This window comes from Myodes glareolus, chromosome X, assembly GCF_982192425.1.
Source record: "Myodes glareolus chromosome X, mMyoGla1.1, whole genome shotgun sequence".
NCBI lineage: Eukaryota > Metazoa > Chordata > Mammalia > Rodentia > Cricetidae > Myodes > Myodes glareolus.
Window position 1 is genome coordinate 52,552,942 of NC_142053.1, and position 22,873 is coordinate 52,575,814.

Genomic DNA, 22,873 nt, shown 5'->3' on the forward strand with positions numbered 1-22,873 from the left:
GCTTCTGCTTCCAGAATATTCCCAGTCTCTTTGCTCCACCCCTACTTCCTGTCTGGCTTTCCTGCCTATACTGCCTGCCTGGCCAATCAGCGTTTTATTAAAATATGATTGACAGCATACAGACAATTCTCCCACACCATTTGCCTTTTTTTAAACAAAGGAAAATACCCATAGTCCATTTGTTGGGAATGTGGGTGTAGTATTTCAGGCTACTTCCTGCTGGTTGGGGGTGCTGATAATCTTATGGGGACCCAAAGAAAATTTAGAGTTATAAACAAGTCCTGACTGGAGTATCCTGTGAGTCTTGATCATCTCAGGCAGCAGTCTTGAACCTGTTCAGGATGAAGAACTCTGTCATCTGGGCCATCTGTTCCTATCGGAGACTTCTCAGGTGGTCTTCCTTTTTTGAACCTGATTTTTCTTAACTCAGAATGAATCCACAGCCTCTCACTTTCTGTGGAAACAAAAGCAAAATCTCTTCTCCAAAGTAACATACCTTTTGACTTCAGTTTTGAAGCCAAGGTATTTTCAAAATACCTATCTTGGGTTAGTTCAACAGCAATTATAAACAAAAGTCTTTTAGAAGCTGTTGCTCCTTCCTCAGCATTCAAACAATTCAAAGAGAGCATAATAACATACAGTATCAAGATTCTCTGTGTATTTTCCATCTTTATTTTAACCTCTATTTCCTTTTATTTTTACTTTTTGAGACAGTTTCTCTGTATATCTTTATCCTAGAATAACTCTGTATACCAGGCTGTCCTTGAACGCACAGAGATCCTCCTGTCTCTGTCTCCCCAGTGCTGGGATTAAAGGTGTGCACTACCACACCTTGAACTCACAGAGATCTGTCTCTGCCTCCCAGGCATTGGGATTAAAGACGTGTACTACCACACCTTGAAGTCACAGAGGTCAATCTCTACCTCTGTCCCTTTAAGTCACAGAGGTCAATATGCCTCTGCCTCCCAGACATTGGGATTAAAGGTGTGTACCTCCACACCCTGAAGTCACAGAGGTCAATCTCTACCTCTTCCCCTTGAAGTCACAGAGGTTAATGTACCTCTGCCTCCCAAGTGTTGGGATTAAAGGTGTGTACCAACATACCCAACTACTCTCTTTTTACTTTAAGAACTTTAACTTTTATCCTGCATATATTTTAACACACTGTAAAACATTTAGAGGTTTTCTTCCTCTTTGACTCTCTCTTTACTGTATATCTCTCTTTTTTGACTACATAAGCCTTTAATTTACAAAGCAATATGAAAAACCGTGGCTTTGACGGCTAGATCCTTAGCTTTCCAGCCTCATGGCTGAAATACCAGCCAGAGCTGTGTTCACTGCCACAACTCTATGGCGTTTCAAGGTCCTTCCTAGCAAGCAAGCTTCAGCATTCTGCTCACAGACCACACTCAGTCGGACTGCCTGCCTGAAAGAGTCAGAGTTTGCCCTGGCAGGACGGCCGGCATTTTAAAACAGCGCAGCTTTTTTCCTGCTACGACTGGCAACCAAAAAGCATGAATTCAGTTTTTCATCAACACTAAGTGTTTTGTGGCAGGACCTCTTAAAAGAGCTGCAGGGTTTTGCAGCTAAAGCTGAGTCAGGAAGCCTCTCTTAGATGAGAGCGCTTGCTTGCCTCTAACAAGCAGAGCAGACCTGAGAAATTGCTGCCACCAAGAAAACATGTTTTACTCTATTCTTTCCCAAGCTTTCTCAAGCTTTCTGTGGATTCAGTTATCCACGTGGGCGCCATATGTAACATGATGGGGCCGGCTTGTTGGGGTATCTGTCCCGTCCGGCACCCCAGAGCCGGCATATCCCAAAGAGAAATCACACACAGGACTCCATATGATTATAAAACTGATTGGCCCATTAGGTCAGGCTTTTTGTTAACTCTTATAACTTATGTTACCCCATTATCCTTATCTATGTTAGCACATGGCTCCGTACCTTTCTCAGCTGGGCAACTTACATGCTGCCTCTTCGGTGGTCTGTGCAGGAGTGTCGAGGGAGCTTCTGCTTCCAGAATACTCCCAGTCTCTTTGCTCCACCCCTACTTCCTGTCTGGCTTTCCTGCCTATACTGCCTGCCTGGCCAATCAGCGTTTTATTAAAATATGATTGACAGAATACAGACAATTCTCCCACACCAAATATATTTTAAATGAGGGTTGGATTAAATATAAAGTATTTTTGTAAGAGACTTAAAAGTACATTCCAGTTTAAAACATGAGACTTGTTGTTGTAGTCTGAAATGAGATACAATGAGCAAACAATTATAACATTTAACAGTAAACATAGGTACATTTAAGTTACGTGTATGAATACATACACACAGAGTGAACAGTAATTGGGCAAAGTGGATGCTCTTGGTGGGCCCTGCCAAAGGCATGCCACTTCACAAAACACACATGTAACAGAGTCAACAAGAGGAATTTAGTGAAAACAAAACAAAACAAAAAACATAAGAAAACCGGGGGACAAGGCAGGATACACTTCAGTAATGATGGCAGAACTTGGTCACCTGACCAACAAAGTCACCTGACCCCAGTCAAAATGGCAGTGGTCACAGGTTGTATGGAAAAGCCACAATTTTTGAGCTGCAGGAATTTTAAGCTTAATTAGAGAGACCTAAAGGCGTGATCCACCTTGTGGCTGAGTCGCCATGCCACAAGTCTCAGAGGGGAGCAAAAGGCTGGAATTGAAGAAGTGGCCTCATGGATCTGACCAATCTTTTGGCTGCAGTAGCCATGAGAGGGTCCATTTGCCTGTGTGCTGACAGTAGTTAGAAAGCTCCCACTGACAGTAGTTAGAAAGTTCCCACTGACAGTAGTTAGAAAACTTTCATTGACAGTAGGTAGAAAGCTCCCATAAAAGTGGAGCTGGCAGGACACCGGCAAAGTGAGGGTAAAAGCTGAAGAAGTAGAACATTAAGACCTGTGGTTTTAGGGTCTTCAGGTTTCCATCCCAGGGGGGACAGACATGATGACTTGCTACCCACAACTGAAACTGAAAACCCATGAAACACCACAAGGCCTATAATGGGACATCTCCCACTATAGGTGGGGTGTCAATTGGCACGAATACCACAGGACCCATGGGAGGGTGTCCCCTGACCTCCAGTTGGGGTACTACAGCCTGACTGGATCCAGTCGGGGTGACTCGAAAGCCAGAGAGGCCAGAGGCCACTCCAAGCAGCCTTTTACAGACAGGGAAAAAAGAAAAGAAAAGAAATGGGAAAAAAAGAGGTAAAGAAGAATCTGAGGGATCCTGGGCCCCCACTCAAATACATTACACAGAGTGTGTAGTGCTAGTGCAATCATGATTTTAGCTAAGGGAAGCAATCCACAGATGAACATCAGCGAAGGGCACAACCTTAGCCTTGAAGACCATGGCTGGGGGCAGTCCCCCCCCCATTTATAGGAACATCAGAGGGTTGTTAAAGCTCAACGGTCAATTCCTCAGGTTCGGAAAAACGAATAAGCTGACCAGAATGAGAAAATTCACCAATTGAAGCTGGTGTTGTTCAGAGAAATAGCACTCAAGCATATGGAACACGTGGTTGTTATGGAAAAAAAAATACCTGGTTCTAAAATTTCTGTTTTCACAAACAGGGCCCCCTCAACTCCTGCTGCAGGGGCTTCTTTGTTATACACAATCCTGCCTCCCCCAAGCCTGCCCTATTGTCTGCAAGGTCCATGGCCCAGGAACAGTTCCTGCTCCTGCACTAAGGTGACTCACCCAGAGGGGTGAGTGTCTGCCAGCCCACCAGGCCAGAAGGTCCCCTTAAGGGAGTGCAGGGCATCTTCTGTTTCTGCTGCAGGGGCTTTTTTGTTCCACATGACCCTGCCTCCCCCCAAGTTCATCCTTTTGTCTGACGGGTCCTTGGACTACCAGGAGTCCCTGTTTCTGTGCTGAGAAGATCCATCCAGACTGGTCCTTGTCCCAGGAACAGTTCCTGCTCCTGCACTGAGGAGATCCACCCAGAGAGTCAGTCACAGAAAAGATTGGACCAAGACACCAAGACTCTCCTGGCTGCATTTGAAGGAAGAGATGGGCAGGCGCCAATGCAAGAATTCCTCCCACAACGTGAAAGGCAACATGACAACACCAGAATCCAGGGATCATGCAACAAGAAGACTTGAACCCCTACTCCAGAAGAAGTAGAAGAAATCGACTTTAAACGGAACATTATGAAAACAATAGAGGACCTTAAACAGGACGTGAAAAACTACTGTAAAGAAATGGAGATGACAAACAAAAAGGTAGAAGAAATGAATAAATCTTTCAAAGATACTCAAGAAAACTAAGAAAGAGCAATCAAACAGGTAATGGAAACAGTTCAAGACATGAAAAATGAAATGGAGGTAATGAAGAAAAGACAAACCGAGGTGATGCAGGAGAATTGTCTATATTCTGTCAATCATGTTTTAAATAAATGCTGATTGGCCAGGCAGGAAATGTACGTGGGAAAACCAGATAGGAAGTGGAAATGATGCAATGAGAGCAGGAGAATTCTGGGAAGGAGGAAGGTGATTCCTCCCACTCCTGCTCAGATCACCGAAGCAGCAGAATGTGATCTGCCCCACTGAAAAAGGTACTGAGCCACATGGCTAAAATAGATCAGAATAATGGGTTAATCAAGATGTGAGAGTTAGCCAGTAAGAAGCTTGACCTAATGGGCCAATCAGCTTTATAACTTATTGAGATCTCTGTGTGATTTTCTTTGGGACTTAAACAGCTGTGGGAACCACACAGGTCAGAAAACCCCAACAAACAAGCAGCCAGGCCCCCTCCATGTTACAGAATGGTGCCCACGTGGATAACTGCATCCACAGAAAGCCTGAGAAAGCTTGGGAAAGACTAGAGTAAACCATTTCAGTTTTCAGCTGTAGCAGGAAAAAAGCTGCCCTGTTTTAAAATGCTGACTTTCTGGGCAGTCCTTCCAGGGAAAACTCTGACTCTTTCAAGCAGGCAGTTGGGACTATGGAGCTATGAAAACAATGTTGCAGCTTGCTTTCAGGCAAGGACCTTGAAACGCCTTAAGAGCTTTTGAGTGTTATTTTCTCCATATTCCTTAGCAAAATGAAAGACCCATGTGATCAGAAAAAGAGAGATATACAATAAAGAGAGATTCAAAGAGTAAGAAAACCTCTAAATGGTTTACAGTGTGTTAAAAATATATACAGGCTTGAAATAAAAAGATTTAAAGCCTTAAAAATTAAAAAGAAAGAAAGAGAGGAGTTGGGTGTGGTGGTACACACTTTTAATCCCAAGGCTTGGGAGGCAGAAAGACCTCTGTGAATTCAAGGTGTGGTGACAGACACTTTTAATCCCAGCACTGGGGAGGCAGAGACAGACGGATCTCTGTGAGTTCAAGGATAACCTGGTTTACAGAGGGAATTCCAGGACAAGGATATACAGAGAACCTGTCTCAAAAAGCCAAAAGTTAAAAGTAAAAATAAAAGAAATAGAGGTTAAAATAAAGCTGCATAAAGATGGAAAATATACAGAGAATCTTGATACTGTATGCAATTATGCTTTCTTTAAATTGTTTAAATGCTGAGGAAGGAGCAACAGCTGCTAAAAGAAATAGGCTTATAAATGCTGCAGAATTAATCCAAAATAGGTATTTTGAAAATACCTTGGATTCAAAATTGAAGTCAAAAGATATGTTACTTTGGAGAAGAGACTTTGCTTTTGTTTTCACAGAAAATGAGAGGCTCGGAATTTATTCTGAGTTAAGAAAAATCCAATTTGACCAAGGGAGACCACCTGAGAAATCTCTGGTAGGAACAGATGGCCCAGATGTCTGAGTTCTTCATTCAGAACAGGTCCCCTTAAGATTATCAGCACCCCCAACCAGCCAGAAGTAGCCTGGAATACTATGCCCACATTTCCAAAAATGGACTATGGATATTTTCCTTTGTTTTTTTAAAAAATAGGGGGAAGTGGTGTGGGAGAATTGTCTGTATTCTGTCAATCATGTTTTAAATAAACGCTGATTGGCCAGGCAGGAGGTGTAGGTGGGAAAACCAGATAGAAAGTAGAAATGATGCAATGAGAGCAGGAGAATTCTGGAAAGGATGAAGCTTATTCCTCCCACTCCTGCCCAGAACAACGAAGCAGCAGGATGTGATCTGCCCCACTGAAAAAGGTACTGAGCCATATGGCTAAAATAGATAAGAATAATGGGTTAATCAAGATGTGAGAGTTAGCCAGTAAAAAGCCTGACCTAATGGGCCAATCAGCTTTATAACTTATAGAGATCTCTGTGTGATTTTCTCTGGGACTAAACAGCTGGGGGACCGGGCAAGACAGGAAACCCCAACAAGCTGGCTGTGGGGAACTGGGCAGAACATAAACCCCAACAAGCAGGCCCCTTCATGTTACACTGAGGGAAGGCTGGATATGGAAAATCTGGGTAAACGAACAAGAACTACAGAGACAAGTATTACCAACAGAATACAAGAGATAAATAATAAAAGAGACAAGCCATAAGCACTCCCTCCCTGAACTGCTGAGACAGGCTGATCTTCAGCTTCCAGCCTGAGTTCTCTCTCTTTTCTGTCCCCCTCCTTCTTAATTTCTTTCTTTATTTCTTCCTTGATCCAGGGGTGGTTCAGTAGTTGATTGTTCAGTTTCCATGAGTTTGTAGGCTTTCTGGGGATGTAATTGTTGTTGAATTCTAACTTTATTGTATGGTGATCTGATAGTACACAGGTAGTTACTACAATTTCTTTGTATCTGTGGATATTTGCTTTGTTACTGATTATGTTATCAATTTTTGAGAAGGTTCCATGAGATGCTGAGAAGAAAGTATATTCTTTTCTGTTTGGGTGGAATGTTCTATAGATGTCTGTTAGGTCCATTTGGTTCATTGCATCTGATAGTTCTCTTATTTCTCTGTTAAGTTTCTGTCTGATTGACTTGTCCATTGTTGAGAGAGGAGTATTGAAATCTCCCACAATTAGAGTGTTGGGTTTGATGTATGTTTTGAGTTCTAGTAATGTTTTTTTTTTTTTTTACAAATGCGGGTGCTTTTATATTAGGGGTGTAGATATTCAGGATTGAGACTTCCTCCTAATGAATTGTTCCTCTTATGAGTATAAAGTGTCCTTCTCCATCTCTTCTGATTGATTTTAGTTTGAAATCAATTTTGTTAGATATTAGTATAGCCATACCCGTTTGTTTCTTTGTCCATTTGATTGGAAAACCTTTTCCCAACCGTTTATTCTGAGGTAGTGTCTGTCTTTGAGGTTGAGGTGTGTTTCTTGTAAAGAAAAGAATGTTGGATCCTGTTTTCATATCCATTCTTTTAACCTGTGCCTTTTTATAGGTGAATTGAGTCCATTGATATTAAGTGATATTAATGACCAGTGGTTGTTAACTGTGGTTATTTTTTCTGATGGTAGTGTGGTGTGGGAAAATTGTCTGTATTCTGTCAATCATATTTTAATAAAACGCTGATTGGCCAGGCAGACAGTATAGGCGGGAAAGTCAGACAGGAAGTAGAGGTGGAGCAAAGAGACTGGGAGTATTCTGGCAAGCAGGAAGCTTCCTCTGCAAGTTCTGCCCAGACCACCTGAGAGGAAAGATGTGAGCTGCCCCTCTGGAAAAGGTACTGAGCCATGTGCTAACGTAAATAAGGATAATGGGGTAACATAAGTTATAAGAGCTAATAAGTAGCCTGACCTAATGAGCCAATCAGTTTATAACCTAATGTAGTCCTGTGTGTGATTTTTATTGGGGCTTGCCGGCTGTGGGGTACTGGGCAGGACAGATACCCCAACAAGCCAGCCCTCGTGTTACAGTAGTGTTTGTGTGTTTCCCTTCTTTGAGTTGTGCTGATGGAGAGTTGTCAGATGCTTGTGTTATTATGGGTGTTGTTGGCTTCCTTAGTTTGTGATTCTCCTTCTAGTACTTTCTGTAAGGCTGGGTTTGTGGCTACATATTGTTTGAATCTGTTTTTTCTTCCTGGAATATCTTGTTTTCTCCATCAATGGTGAATGCAAGCTTTGTTGGATATAGTAGTCTGGGCTTGCATCCATGGTTTCTTAGTGTCTGCAGCACATCTATCCAATACCTTCTGACTTTCATGGTTTCTATTGAGAAGTCAGGTGTAATTCTGATAGGTTTCCCTTTATATGTTATTTGACCCTTTTCCCTTGCAGCTCTTAATATTCTTTCTTTATTCTGTATGTTTTGTGTTTTGATTATTATATGGTGAGTGGATGGGTTTTTTTTTGATCCAGTCTATTTGTGTTCTGTATGCTTCTTGAACCTTCATAGGAATATCCTTCTTTAGGTTGGGAAAGTTTTCTTTTATAATTTTGTTGAATATATTTTCTGGGCCTTTGAGCTGTAATTCTTCTCCTTCTTCTACCCCTATTATTCTTAGGTTTGGTCTTTTCATGATGTCCCAGATTTCCTGGATGTTTTGTGTCAAGAATTTGTTGAATTTGCTGTTTTCTTTAATCAATGAGTTTATTTCCTCTATAGTATCTTCAGTGTCTGAGATTCTTTTCTCTGTCTCTGTCTCTCTTTTTCTCTGTCTCTGCTCTTCTCCCCTTCTCCCCTCCCTTCCATAACCACTAAATAAATATCCAACCTCACTCTGCATGGTGTTCCTATCCATCTGTCTCTTGCCCACCACCGCCGCCACCAGGGACCAGCCACCTTTGGAGATTTGCAGCATGGTCTCATGCACTGTCCCTGCTGGGACTGACTGCTCTTAGAACCCGCTGCCTCCTGCCTGCCACCACATGTCCCACAGCCTGACGCTGCTCAGGGACCTGCAGCGTTTCTGCTTCCTGCAGCTACTTGGGGATCTTCAGCAATTTTTAATAATCCATTACAGTAAGAGTTAGCCAATAAGAAACTAGAGCTAATGGGCCAAGCAGTGATTTAATTAATATAGTTTCTATGTGGTTATTTTGGGTCTGAGCTGATGGGTGGTCAGGAAACACACAAGCAGCCCCCTGCAGCAAATTGGTGCCCAGTATGACTAACTCTATCCACTTAAACCTGAGAAAACTTGAAAAGGAAATCTAGACACAAAAGAAAAGAGTTAAGCATGGCTTTTGATAGCCACATTTTTTTTTCTAGATGGGCTCATGATGAGCAGGGGCACCACAGCTATTTTAAGAGAAGTGCAGTAAAAACTGTACAGCTTCTTCTTTTTTTTAAAAAAAAGGGGGGGCAGCTTTCTGGTTCACCAACACAAACAGCTCTGGCTCTTTCAAGAGGTCCATCTATGGGGCATTTAAATGGGATTTTGTAAGCAGAGTGCTACAACTTGCTTAATGACAACATAGACCTCCTGTGTGCCTAAAAATGGGGCAGTGAGCATGGCTTTCAGAGGCAGCGAACAGCTCCACCATGCTGGACTGTGCAGGGAAAGCAGACAGTGCCATTGTTTCCCTAGCAATGACACCACTTAAGTTTATAAGAAGGGCTTAGCATTTTAAGGAATGCTCCTGAACAGTAAAGAATTACAAAATAGGACCGATTCAGAAATAAAAGAACTCTAATTGAGTCACAGTGCATTTAAAAAATACATATGTTTGGGAGAGAGAAGAAAAAGAGTATATAGAGTCATAAAATAAAGTTGATGCTTTAAAAAAAAGGGTAAAGTCTTTAAAGAGAAAAAGTACAGATAGTCATAGATTAAAGGAGCAAAGATAATAAAGTAAATATTGAAAAGTAATAGAGTAAGAAAAGCCATGTAAAGATGGAATATACATAAAGAGTCTGGATTTTGTATATTGTGTTTTCTTTGTATTTTTTAACTACAGAGACATTTGATTCTGGGGACTCCTAAGCTAAACCAACATATATGTTTTAAAGGTTTCTTGACTTCAAAGTTTGAGTCTATGGATATGTTGCTTTGGAAAAGAAGTTCCTATTTTGTTTCCACGGAGGATAAGTACCTGTAGAATACTTCCAGACTAATGTGGTTTGATGGACCAAGACTCCCTGAAAGATCACTGTGAACGCCCCCCAAAATTACTTCACCCAACAAAAAGCATAAAGCTGTTTGGATAAAACTATACCTATATTCCCAAATATTGTTTGTAAATGTTTGTCTACATTTAAAGAGGGATATGATATAGAAATAAACAATTTGCATTAGTACAATTAGTTAATTAATAAAGAAACTACATTGACCTGTTGATAAAATGGGCCAAGCAATGATTTAATTAATAAAGAAACTGTTTTGGACCCATAGCAGGGCATAACTTAGTTAAGCAGGGAAAATTAAACTGAATGCTGGGAGGAAGAAGGCAGAGTCAGAGAGAAGCCTTGTAACCTCTGTTGAAGGCAGATGTGCTGAAACTTTGCTGGTAGGCCAAAAGCCTCATGGTAGAATATAAAATACTGGAAATGGATTAAATCAAGATGTAAGAGTTAGCCAATAAGAAGCTAGAACTAATGGGCCAAGCAGTGATTTAATTAATACAGTTTCTGTGTGGTTATTTTGGGTCTGAGCTGCTGGGTGGTTGGGAAACACACAAGCGGCCCCTCCTCCAACAATAACTAAACCATAGCATTGACTAAAATGCTACATTTCGTTGGGGACAGTCAGGTTGTTTGTTAGGGAGACCATGAACTACAGAACTGAGCATAACTTAGGAAATGATGATAATAATAACAATAACTATGTCAACTTGATTATTATAGTGAATATATTTGTGTAATTGGGCAAATTGAATTATGATTATTATTTCTCATAATGTAAAATTATTGAACTGATATGCCATTTTAAAATGTATAATAAATTCTTGTCATTTTCATAAATTCATTATAGACTACAATAACTAGGAAGAACAAATATGTTAAATGGCTAGAAAGGACTTCTACCCAACACTCATCATAGAGACATGAAGGTCATGAGTTATTATTTATTATTTATTATTTAGGCAGTCAGAAATACATAGATGAATGTGCTATAAACATGCTAAATGTCAACTTTCTTCTCCATGTGAGTAATTCATCAATATTTTATAATATAAGGCATCTCTCTGATGACCCTCCAGGGGCATTATGAAACTGAGGGAAAATCATTGCCTTGGAAAAATAAATTCTGTAACAGGTATTTTTTGACTAACACTAGGAAATATCATAGAGTCTACAAAATTTCATTATAGGGTAGATGAAAACACGGCTACCAGGAAAAGAACCCAAATTAATATATCACAGTGCCTTCAAATCAACTATATATTTCAACATCTATCTGGTTATCAGTCACTAATTTTTATTTATTGCCAGAGAATACTTGTAAATATAGGGTTAATTCAAGTAAAGCATCATGCTCTTCCATAAAGCATGTATATGTATTATATATTTCATATATGTATGTATATATATTTCCGATAAGGAGGATCTTTGAGATGGCTTTTGAGGGCTTCTACTATATAAGCATATCAAGCAGATAAACTTCCATGAACCAAATCTCTAAATCATGAGATCAAAACAATTTTTCCACGTTAGAACTTATATATCGCCACAGAAGCTATGTCACCACATGCTTTTGTTCAGGTCCATGAAATTGCAGGAGGCAAGCATAATACTTCACTAAAGTCAAAGCACTGGCCTGTACTGAGCACTGCTGCCCTTCTGATCTGGAAATATTTAATCAGATGTCACTGTCTACATCCTTAGAACTCACCTCCTCCAGACATGCATTATGATCTGTCACCCAATACAGGGTTGTCCAGAAAGAAAAAGAAAACAGCAACCACCATTATTCATTAAGTTAATCCTTGCCAGGCATCATGGCAGTTGTTGGCCAGTGATGAATGCCACTGAGATTGTTAGTGACTAAGCGAGGTGTGTTCATGTACCTTCAAAGTATACTTTCACTGATTTCCCATTAAAATGCTACAGTTCAAGTTGAGCATGCTTAGTGGTATTTCCACACACCACTTTAATCTTCTCCATCTGTGCAGATTTGAGCTACAAAATGCATCTACTATCTTTTCTTTTTAAATTATTAGCCTACTTGTATATGCTCAAGCATGTATACCTTAACTGAGCATGTTTTGGAACAGGCCCACTCTTGTATATTTACACACACACATATATTACTCTGAATCAAACCCTCATGCTCCTTTACTCTAAAAAAAAAAATGTTGCTTTGGAAAGGATTTTGGTGCTCTCCTAGCCTGTTTGAGGTAAAACATATGTTTTGACTGTTTTATGTCTTAGCTTTGCTTATTTTGGCTTTGCACTTACCAAGACATGAAATCCTTACATTTGATTACAAAACAGCCAAGTCATGGTAAAAAGTGTGTCAGTTAAATGCATAAGATAGACTCAGAGGCACCCAAATGTATTGGTATTTCATCAAAGAAATAAAATTCAGCACTTCCTCTGGGTTTAGTTTGACCAAAAATCAACTCGTGATTAAATTCTACACTTCTCTCTCTCTGTCTTTCTTCCTTCTAACTTGTGGTACCTGGCTTGTCTGTAGTCTGTTGTAGCTGATCAATCTGCATTGCCTTTCTCTCATTTGTCGGATCCCTAACAAAGGACTTTGCTCTGTGTTTACTGAAAAGCACAGAAAACATCACATGGGGGAAGGAATAAGGAATTACTTTACAGAAATCTTTAACAGAGTTTTAAAGGGGGGATTAAGGTATTAACTCCAACTGACTCCCAAGCATTCAGTGAGGCAAACACTTGCTATCAGGCAATATCCATATGCTGTTCACAACATTTAATGATGTTTGTTTGTTTGTTATGTAGGGACCTGTCTTCTGTGTTCAGAAAATGATAATTATGATACACACACACACACACACACACACACACACACACACACACATGCATGCTCGCACATTGCTCTCTGGGTCAGGAACATAGAAGAGTAGATAGTTTAAGATTTCAGCTATGCATTAGCCTAGTCTGTCAAATCTGATTACATGGAAAATCCAAGAAAAGTATGGTTGGTTGTTCACATTGTTCTCGTAAAAGGCAGGTTAAACAAACAAGCAGAGTACATCAAGATAGCAGGCTAAGGCTTAAGTGATCTCAAGGTATGATTATTAACTTGGCTGTGAGATCCAGCCAAAGTTGCGGTCTCTTAAAATAAAAGAGTTGTCTTCATAAAATTTTACCACCACATAAAAAGGCACAGGAAGCATCTCCACTAGAACCTTTGCCATCTGCTTTCCTCACCCCTTAAACTCACAACAAATCTGAGAAGGAATAAGAAGTGGCCTGGATTAAAAAAGACAGGCCGCTTCCCAGAGAGGTGAGTGGGTGCTAGCCTGGGCAGCCTGCCTGCCTGTCTGGGAAGGGAGCACAGCCCTCCCCCCCTCAGCTTCTGCGGCAGGGTCTTCGGTGTTCCAAGGGACCCCTCCCCTCCCCCCACTGCTGCGGGCCCTTTGTCTCCTGAGTCCTGGGAAGACCAGCTAGCCCTGTTGCCCTGCTGAGCAGTTCTTCCCAGAGAGGTGAGTGGGTGCTCACCACTGCCCAGGAAGAGAGCACAGCCCCCCCCCAGCATCTGCAGCAGGGTCTTTGGTGTTCCAAGGGTCCCCTCCCCTCCCCCCACTGCTGCGGGCCCTTTGTCTCCTGAGTCCTGGGAAGACCAGCTAGCCCTGTTGCCCTGCTGAGCAGTTCTTCCCAGAGAGGGCTGAGGAGCTCTATCCAGAGAGTGCTGTGAAGTCCTACCCAGAGAGTGCTGAGGAGTTCTATCCAGAAAGTGCTGAGGAGTTTCATCCAGAGTGGAAGAGATGGGCAGGCGCCAATGCAAGAATTCCTCCAACAACCTGAAAGGCAACATGACACCGCCAGAATCCAGGGAGCTCGAAACTAGAAGAATTGAACACCCTACGCCAGAAGAAATAGAAGAAATTGACTCTAAGCGCTTCTTTATGAAAATAATAGAGGAAATTAAACAGGAGGTGAAAATCTGCCGTAAAGAAATGGAAGATAAGTATAACAAAAAAATTGAGGAAATGAGTAAAGAAATGGAAGAGAAATATACCAAAAAGTTTGAAGAAATGAGTAAATCCGTAAATGAAATTCTGGGAAACCAAGAAAAAACAATCAAACAGGTAATAGAAACAGTTCAAGATTTGAAAACTGAAATGGAGTCAATGAAGAAATCACAAACCGAGGGCCGGCTGGCTATGGAAAATCTGGGTAAACGAACAGAGACTTCAGAAACAAGCTTAACCAATAGAATACAAGAGATAGAAGAAAGAATCTCAGACTCTGAGGACACCATAGAGAAATTAAACACTCTGTCCAAAGAAAACAGCAAATCCAACAAATTCTCATCACAAAACATTCAGGAACTGTGGGACACAATAAAAAAACCAAATCTAAGAATAATAGGAGTAGAAGAAGGAGAAGAATTGCATTTCAAAGGTCCAGAAAATATACTCAACAAAATTATAGAAGAAAACTTTCCCATCCTAAAGAACGATATTCCTATGAAGGTTCAAGAAGCATACAGAACACCGAATAGACTGGATCAGAAAAAAACATCCCCTCGTCATATAGTAATCAAAACACAAAGCATTCAGACTAAAGAAAGGATATTGAAAGCTGCAAAGGAAAAAGGTCAAGTAACTTATAAAGGTAAACCTATCAGACTTACACCAGACTTCTCTATGGAAACCATGAAAGCCAGAAGGTCCTGGATAGAGGTACTGCAGATACTAAGAGACAATGGATGCAAACCCAGACTACTTTACCCAGCCAAGCTATTGTTCACTATCAACGGAGAAAACAAAATATTCCAGGATAAAAACAAATTTAAACAATACGTAGCTACTAATCCAGCCTTACAGAGAATACTAGAAGGAAAATCACAACCCAAGGAATCCAACATTCCCAACACTGCCTACATTAACTCAGACATTTAGCGACCCTCCACAAGCACAACTCAAAGAAGGAAAACACATACACGCTACTACCCAAAAAAATGACCGGAGTCATCGATCACTGGTCATTAATATCACTTAATATCAATGGTCTCAACTCACCTATAAAGAGGCACAGACTTAGAGATTGGATACGAAAACAGGATCCAACATTCTGCTGTCTACAAGAAACACACCTCAACCACAAAGACAGACACCTACTCAGAGTAAAGGGTTGGGAAAAGGTTTTCCAAGCAAATGGACCTAAGAAACAAGCGGGTGTGGCCATTCTAATATCTAACAAAATCGACTTCAAACTAAAATCAATCAGAAGAGATGGAGATGGACATTTCATACTCATAACAGGAACAATTCATCAGGAAGAAGTCTCAATCTTGAATATCTATGCCCCTAATATAAAGGCACCCACATATGTAAAAGAAACTCTTCTAGAACTCAAGGCAGTCATCAAACCACACACACTAATAGTAGGAGACTTCAACACTCCTCTCTCACCAATGGACAGGTCAATCAGACAGAAACCTAACAGAGAAATAAGAGATTTACTGGAGGTACTGAATCAAATGGACTTAACAGACATCTATAGAACACTCCACCCAAATAGGAAAGAGTATACCTTCTTCTCTGCAGCTCATGGAACCTTCTCGAAAATTGACCACATACTTGGTAACAAAGCAAACTTCCACAGATACAAAAAAATATTAGTGACCACCTGTGTCTTGTCAGATCACCATGGATTAAAATTAGAATTCAACAACAATGGTACCCCCATGAAGCCAACAAACTCATGGAAGTTGAACAGTCAACTACTAAATCACCCCTGGGTCAAGGAAGAAATAAAGAAAGAAATTAAAGTCTTCCTTGAATATAATGAAAACAAAGACACAACGTATTCAAACCTATGGGACACAATGAAAGCAGTGCTAAGAGGAAAGTTCATAGCACTAAGTGCCCACCTAAAGAAAACAGAGAAAGCACACATTGGAGACTTAACAACACACTTGAAAGCTCTAGAAAAAAAAGAAGCTGATTTACCCAGGAGGAGTAGAAGACTGGAAATAATCAAACTGAGGGCTGAAATCAACAAAATAGAAACACAGAAAACAATTCAAAGAATCAATGAAGCAAAAAGCTGGTTCTTGGAGAAAATTAACAAGATTGACAAACCCCTATCCAAACTAATCAAACGGCAGAGAGAGAACTTGCAAATTAATAGGATCAGAAATGAAAAGGGGGACATAACCACAGACACAGAGGAAATACAGAGAATCATTAGATCTTACTACGAAAGTTTATATGCCACAAAGTTGGAAAATGTAAAAGAAATGGACATTTTTTTAGATAAGTACCATATACCAAAGTTGAACCAAGACCAGGTGAACAATCTAAATAGACCTGTTAGTCGTGAAGAACTAGAAGCTGTTATCAAAAATCTCCCTACCAAAAAAAGCCCAGGACCAGATGGTTTCAATGCAGAATTCTACCAGAACTTCCAGGAAGAGCTAATACCTATACTCCTTAATGTATTCCACAATATAGAAAAAGAAAAGTCACTGCCAAACTCCTTTTATGAAGCTACAGTCACCCTAATACCAAAACCACACAAAGACACAACCAAAAAAGAGAATTACAGGCCAATCTCACTCATGAACATCGATGCGAAAATTCTCAATAAAATACTGGCAAACCGAATCCAAGAACACATTAGAAAAATCATCCATTATGATCAAGTAGGCTTCATCCCAGAGATGCAGGGATGGTTCAACATACGCAAATCTATCAATGTAATCCATCATATAAATAAACGGAAAGAAAAAAATCATATGATCATTTCATTGGATGCTGAAAAAGCGTTTGACAAAATTCAACACCCTTTTATGATAAAGGTGTTGGAGAGACTGGGGATACAAGGATCATACCTAAATATAATAAAAGCAATATACAGCAAGCCGACAGCTAACATCAAATTGAATGGAGAGAAACTCAAAGCCTTTCCACTAAAATCAGGAACACGACAAGGCTGTCCACTCTCTCCATACCTCTTCAATATAGTGCTTGAAGTTCTAGCAATAGCAATAAGACAACATAAGGGGATCAAGGGGATTCGAATTGGAAAGGATGAAGTGAAACTTTCGTTATTTGCAGACGATATGATAGTGTACATAAGCGACCCCAAAAACTCTACCAAAGAACTCCTACAGCTGATAAACACCTTTAGTAACGTGGCAGGATACAAGATCAACTCCAAAAAATCAGTGGCACTCCTATACACAAAGGATAAAGAAACGGAGAGGGAAATCAGAGAAACATCACCTTTCACGATAGCCACAAACACCATAAAATATCTTGGGGTTACTCTAACCAAGGATGTGAAAGACCTATTTGACAAGAACTTTAAGCCTTTGAAAAGAGAAATTGAGGAGGATACCAGAAAATGGAAAGACCTCCCCTGCTCTTGGATTGGGAGAATCAACATAGTAAAAATGGCAATTCTACCAAAAGCAATCTACAGATTCAATGCAATCCCCATCAAAATCCCATCAAACTTCTTCACAGACCTTGAGAGAACAATAATTAAGTTTATATGGAAAAACAAAAAACCCAGGATAGCCAAAACAATCTTATACAATAAAGGAACTTCTGGAGGCATTACTATCCCTGACTTCAAACTCTATTACAGAGCTACAGTATTGAAAACAGCTTGGTATTGGCATAAGAACAGAGAAGTCGACCTATGGAATCGAATAGAAGACCCAGATACTAACCCTCAAACCTACGAACACCTAATTTTTGACAAGGGAGCTAAAGGTATACAATGGAAGAAGGAAAGAGTCTTTAACAAATGGTGCTGGCATAACTGGATGTCAACCTGTAGAAGAATGAAAATAGATCCATATCTATCACCTTGCACAAAACTCAAGTCCAAATGGATTAAAGACATCAACATCAATCTGTCCACTTTGAACCTGATAGAAGAGAAAGTGGGAAGTAGTCTACAAGATATAGGCACAGGAGGCCACTTCCTAAGTAGGACCCCAGCAGCACAGACAATAAGAGAAACAATGAATAAATGGGACCTGCTGAAACTGAGAAGCTTCTGTAAAGCAAAGGACACTGTCAGTAAGACAAAAAGGCTGCCTTCTGACTGGGAGAAGATCTTCACCAACCCCTCATCAGACAAAGGTCTGATCTCCAGAATATACAAAGAACTCAAGAAACTAGACACTAAAACTCTAATTAACCCAATTAAAAAATGGGGGTACTGATCTGAACAGAGAATTCACAACAGATGAACTTCGAATGGCCAGAAGACACTTAAGGTCATGCTCAACCTCCTTAGCGATCAGGGAAATGCAAATCAAAACCACTTTGAGATACCATCTTACACCTGTCAGAATAGCTAAAGTTAAAAACACCAATGATAACCTATGCTGGAGGGGATGTGGAATGAGGGGAACACTCATCCATTGTTGGTGGGAATGCAAACTTGTGCAGCCACTTTGGAAATCAGTGTGGAGGTTTCTCAGGAAACTGGGAGTCAACCTCCCTCAGGACCCAGCAATTCCTCTCTTGGGAATATACCCTAGAGATGCCCAAACATACTACAAAAGCGTTTGTTCAACTATGTTCATAGCAGCACTATTTGTAATAGCCAGAACCTGGAAACAGCCTAGGTGCCCCTCAATAGAAGAATGGTTAAAAAAGGTGTGGAACATATACACATTAGAGTTTTACTCAGCGGTAAAAAATAATGACATCTTGAATTTTGCATGCAAATGGATGGACATAGAAAACGCTTTACTGAGTGAGGTAAGCCAGACCCAAAAAGAGGAACACGGTATGTATTCACTCATAAGTGGATTCTAACCATAATTAAAGGTCTTTGAGCCTATTATTCGTGATCCTAGAGAAGCTAAATAAGAAGACGAACCTGATGAAGATTATTTACCTATCCGCCAGGAGGTAGGAAATAGTCAAGAGTCCCAGGTAACCTTGGGTGCATGGGGGGGGGGAAGGGTTGATGGAAGGGGAGAGGGTTAGAGAGAAGGAAGTAGGGGAGGAATGGAGAAAGCTCGGTTGACCGGGATGGGGGGAAGGGAGGAAGGATGAATGTGGGATCAGGGAAGAATATATTTCAACTAAGGGAGTCATATTAGAGTTTACAGGAAACTTGATTATATATGGGATCCCAGGTCCAAGGAGAGATCCCCAGATTGTTCTCTGGACAGAGGAGGGGGTGCCTGAACCGGCCTTGGCCCGTGACCATACTGATGAATATTTTGCTTATCACCATAGATCCCTCATCTGGCGTTGGATGACGATACAGATGGAGGCCCGCGTTGGAGCACCGAACTGAGCCCCCCAAGATCCAAACGAGGAGCAAAAGGAGGAAGAAAATGACGAAGGACTGCGAGGGATACTATCACCCACTGATACAAGGGGTCGGATCTAATGAGAGTTTACCAAGGCCAGATGAACCGTGACTGAACGAGCATGTGATCCAACCAGATTCTCTGAATGTGGCCGGATTTTCTGAATGTGGCTGGCCTGCAGTCTTTCCGAGAAGCCATTGACAATGACACTGGGACTGGTTTCCTCTGCATATACTGGATTTTTGGGATCCAGTCTGTTTGGATGCTCACCTTCCTGGACCTGGAGTGAGGGGGGAGGAACTTGGACTTCCCACAGGGCAGGAGACCCTGACTTCCCTAGGGGACAAAGAGGGAGGAGGAGAGGGAGGGGGGGAGTGGGAGGGTGTTGGGAGGAGGGGCGTAAATGGAAACTTTTTATAATTTAATAAAATTACAAAAATAAATAAATAAATAAAAAAGACAGGCCTATGTGCTTGCTCCTGCTTTGTTACCGAAGGTCTGGGTTGTTATGTGAGCATTCCAATGCTCCAATGCCCACTTCACAGAGCGGGAAAACTGACTCAAAAAATCTTATCCTCGTTCAGTTCCAGTCCAGCTGGCCTTGGTGAACTCTCATTAGATCAGTCCCCTTGTATCAGTAAGTGATCGCACCCCTCGCGGTCCTGGAGGGAGGGGGGAGGAACTTGAACTTCCCACAGGGCAGGAAACCCTGACTGCTCTTAGGACTGGAGAGGGAGGAGGAGAGGGAGTGGGGGGAGTGGGAGGGTATTGGGAGGAGGAGTGGAAGTGGAAATTTTTATAAATTAATAAAAAAAAAATCTTATCCTCCCATGACCACCCTGCTTGTACATGGAAAGTAAGTTCAGGACACTCTGAAAAGGATAGCATATCCCCTAGGGCTGTGATGGTTCCATGTTTCTCTCCCTTCCAACACCAAGGCCCGAAGCAGGAACTGTGGGACTTAGCTCTCGGATCTCTATCTCCCTATTCCTCAAGGAGATTCATCCCCAACTGCAGGGGTCTCATATCCTCAGTTGAGTCTAAAATACAGGGGCATGGGCCCCGGATCTTACAACCAAGCCTTGGACATGTTTGTCACAATATTGTAATTGAGGTCGCCAGCAAGACAGCAGGTTTCTATGGCAACTGTGCTGCACAGGCTAGTCCTTCACATTAGAAATCCTTTCACACAGCTGTCTGCCTTTTGCATTTCACTGAGAGAAAAGCACTTCAATCTTCAGGCTACCACTTGAAAAGTCACATTAGTTGGTGCAACTAACTAAGACTGGGCAACATTCTCCAACGTTGCTCATTATGATAAAGGAAAGGAAGACCATACTGTCAACCATTTTGTTTGTATTAAATTCTCAAGAATATAATAGTAGTAGTAGTAGTAGTAGTAGTAGTAGTAGTAGTAGTAGTAATAAAGACGACCTTGGGTGGGTATTGCCAGTACTCTGAGATTCAAGGACATACACATCATAGTAAATAACTAGCTCTCTAGGACAGAAACCTGTGTCTGTGCTGGTGGTGGTAGTGTAAATTTGTAGGGCAGCCTGGGCTCTGTCATAAAAAGAAAAAAAAATCTGTCTACAATCTTGTGGCTAAATGATATAATAATATAGAAAAGCGCCATTTATATAATGCCAAGACTATTTTAAAGAATTAGGTCTAGAACAAATGAACATTAATTAGGGTGATGCCTAGTCGTTGTAAAGATATATTGGTTTACACTGAGGAATAATTGATCCTCCTGATACTTTCTTCCCCATAGAAGGCACCTGTGAACAACAGACACATTGCCTCTCCAATACTCCTTCCTTCATGGCAGAGATGACTTGTCTGATTGGAGAGTTGGGAAAGAGAAATACATTATTCAGCCCAGGCCCTCTTCTTTCACAAAAAGTGGGAACAGACTGCTACTGTGTCCATTCTGCCTTCAAAAATGGATCTTACATAACTCCCGCAGCTCTGCTCTTCCGCATCGTTCTCGTTCTCACAATTCAGGGTCTTCCTTCAAAGTACCCAACAGACAAATGAAGAACACCACCAACAAAAGGATAGGCATAGGAGCACGCGGCTTTAGGGTACATCCTGAAGGAGAGGTAACTATTATGAGTACATACTTCAAGGAGAATTGAAGAGCGTGATTTAGCACTGCTGGCATACAGGATCCTATTGCTTGGGGAAAGTGCACCAGGACAATCAAAGTGCAAGGATGCACCAGGACAATCAAAGTGCAAGGATTGCAATGTATATTGATGTTGCTGTCTGGTGAGGGAGTTCTGTCTGTGTGTGCCTAAGGAAAGCGACTTCCTTGCCAAAAGCCATCCTTGTTATAAGAAGAAATATTTCCGAATACCTGTGAGAAGACACTTTTCATGGTGACTACTCCTTGTTTGGAATAAATGCTTAATAAATCAACTTTTGCACTTTTCTTTGAGAGTGCAATTTTGTGAGGTACTCACCTCACAAAATTAGGTTCTATATGTTTGAAGAGTAGCTAGAAATTTATGTATTGTGAAGATTAACTTTATAAGTCCCTTCAAAAAAGAATTGTCAAAAGTGTTCAGAAATCTATATACTCCCATAAACCTACACATATATTATAGTTAAAATTCTAAGAAAGTTTTATCAAGTCTCAGAAGATAAGATAATTCAATTGTCATTTAATAACAACAAACTATCCAGGGAACATGGGAGAACATTCACCAAAAGCATAATATTTTCTGTCTAACTCAGTATCCCAAATCATTAGCCACCATTCATTCAGTATTCTATCTGGTGACTTCACTCAGCAAGCTGGTTTTTCTGTTCTCTGTGGTGTCTGTTATATGAAGACAGGGATACCCAGAAGTTCCAAACACCTGGAGCATCCAGGAAACTAACTCACTTGGATGATGAATTAGTTACTTTTCTATTGCTATGATTGTGAAAGGAGGCATTTATTTGGAGCTTACAGTTCTAGATCGTCAGAGTTCATGATGGTGGAACGAAGACATGGCGGCTGGAACAACACTAAGATCTCACACCTCCTTGAACTATATAAAGGAAGCAGAGAGAACACACCAGAAATGGAACATGGATTCTGAAACCTCCAAAGCCCTCTCCCAGTGACACATTTCCTCCAGCAAGGCCATACCTCCAAGCCTCCCCCAAAGTACCAACTACTGGTGACCAGATATTCAAATATCTGAGACTTATAGGGGAATATCCAGCTATCATGGGTGATTACTTTTGTGGGTGTCTGCTGGAAGCTCAGCTATGACTGTTGTCTGGAGCCCATTGGTTATGCATAGAGTCTGCCACATTTTGGGCTGCCAGATTAAAATAAAAGATAATCAATCAATGAAGTTCAGATAACTCATCATTATTTTTCTGTATGTTTCTTTTTGTATAATAGGTTCTTTTAGTACTAGATTAAGATTTAATCGAATTACTGAGCATGTTGACACACATCACTAATCCCAGAAATTTGGAAGCAGAGGCAGGCAGGTTTCTGTGAGTTTGAGGCCTGCCTGGCCTACAAAGTGAATATGTATGTGTTTTTTTCCCCAAGAAGATTGTTCTCTATAATGAGATTGAGCCTCATCCAATTAGAGGCTTG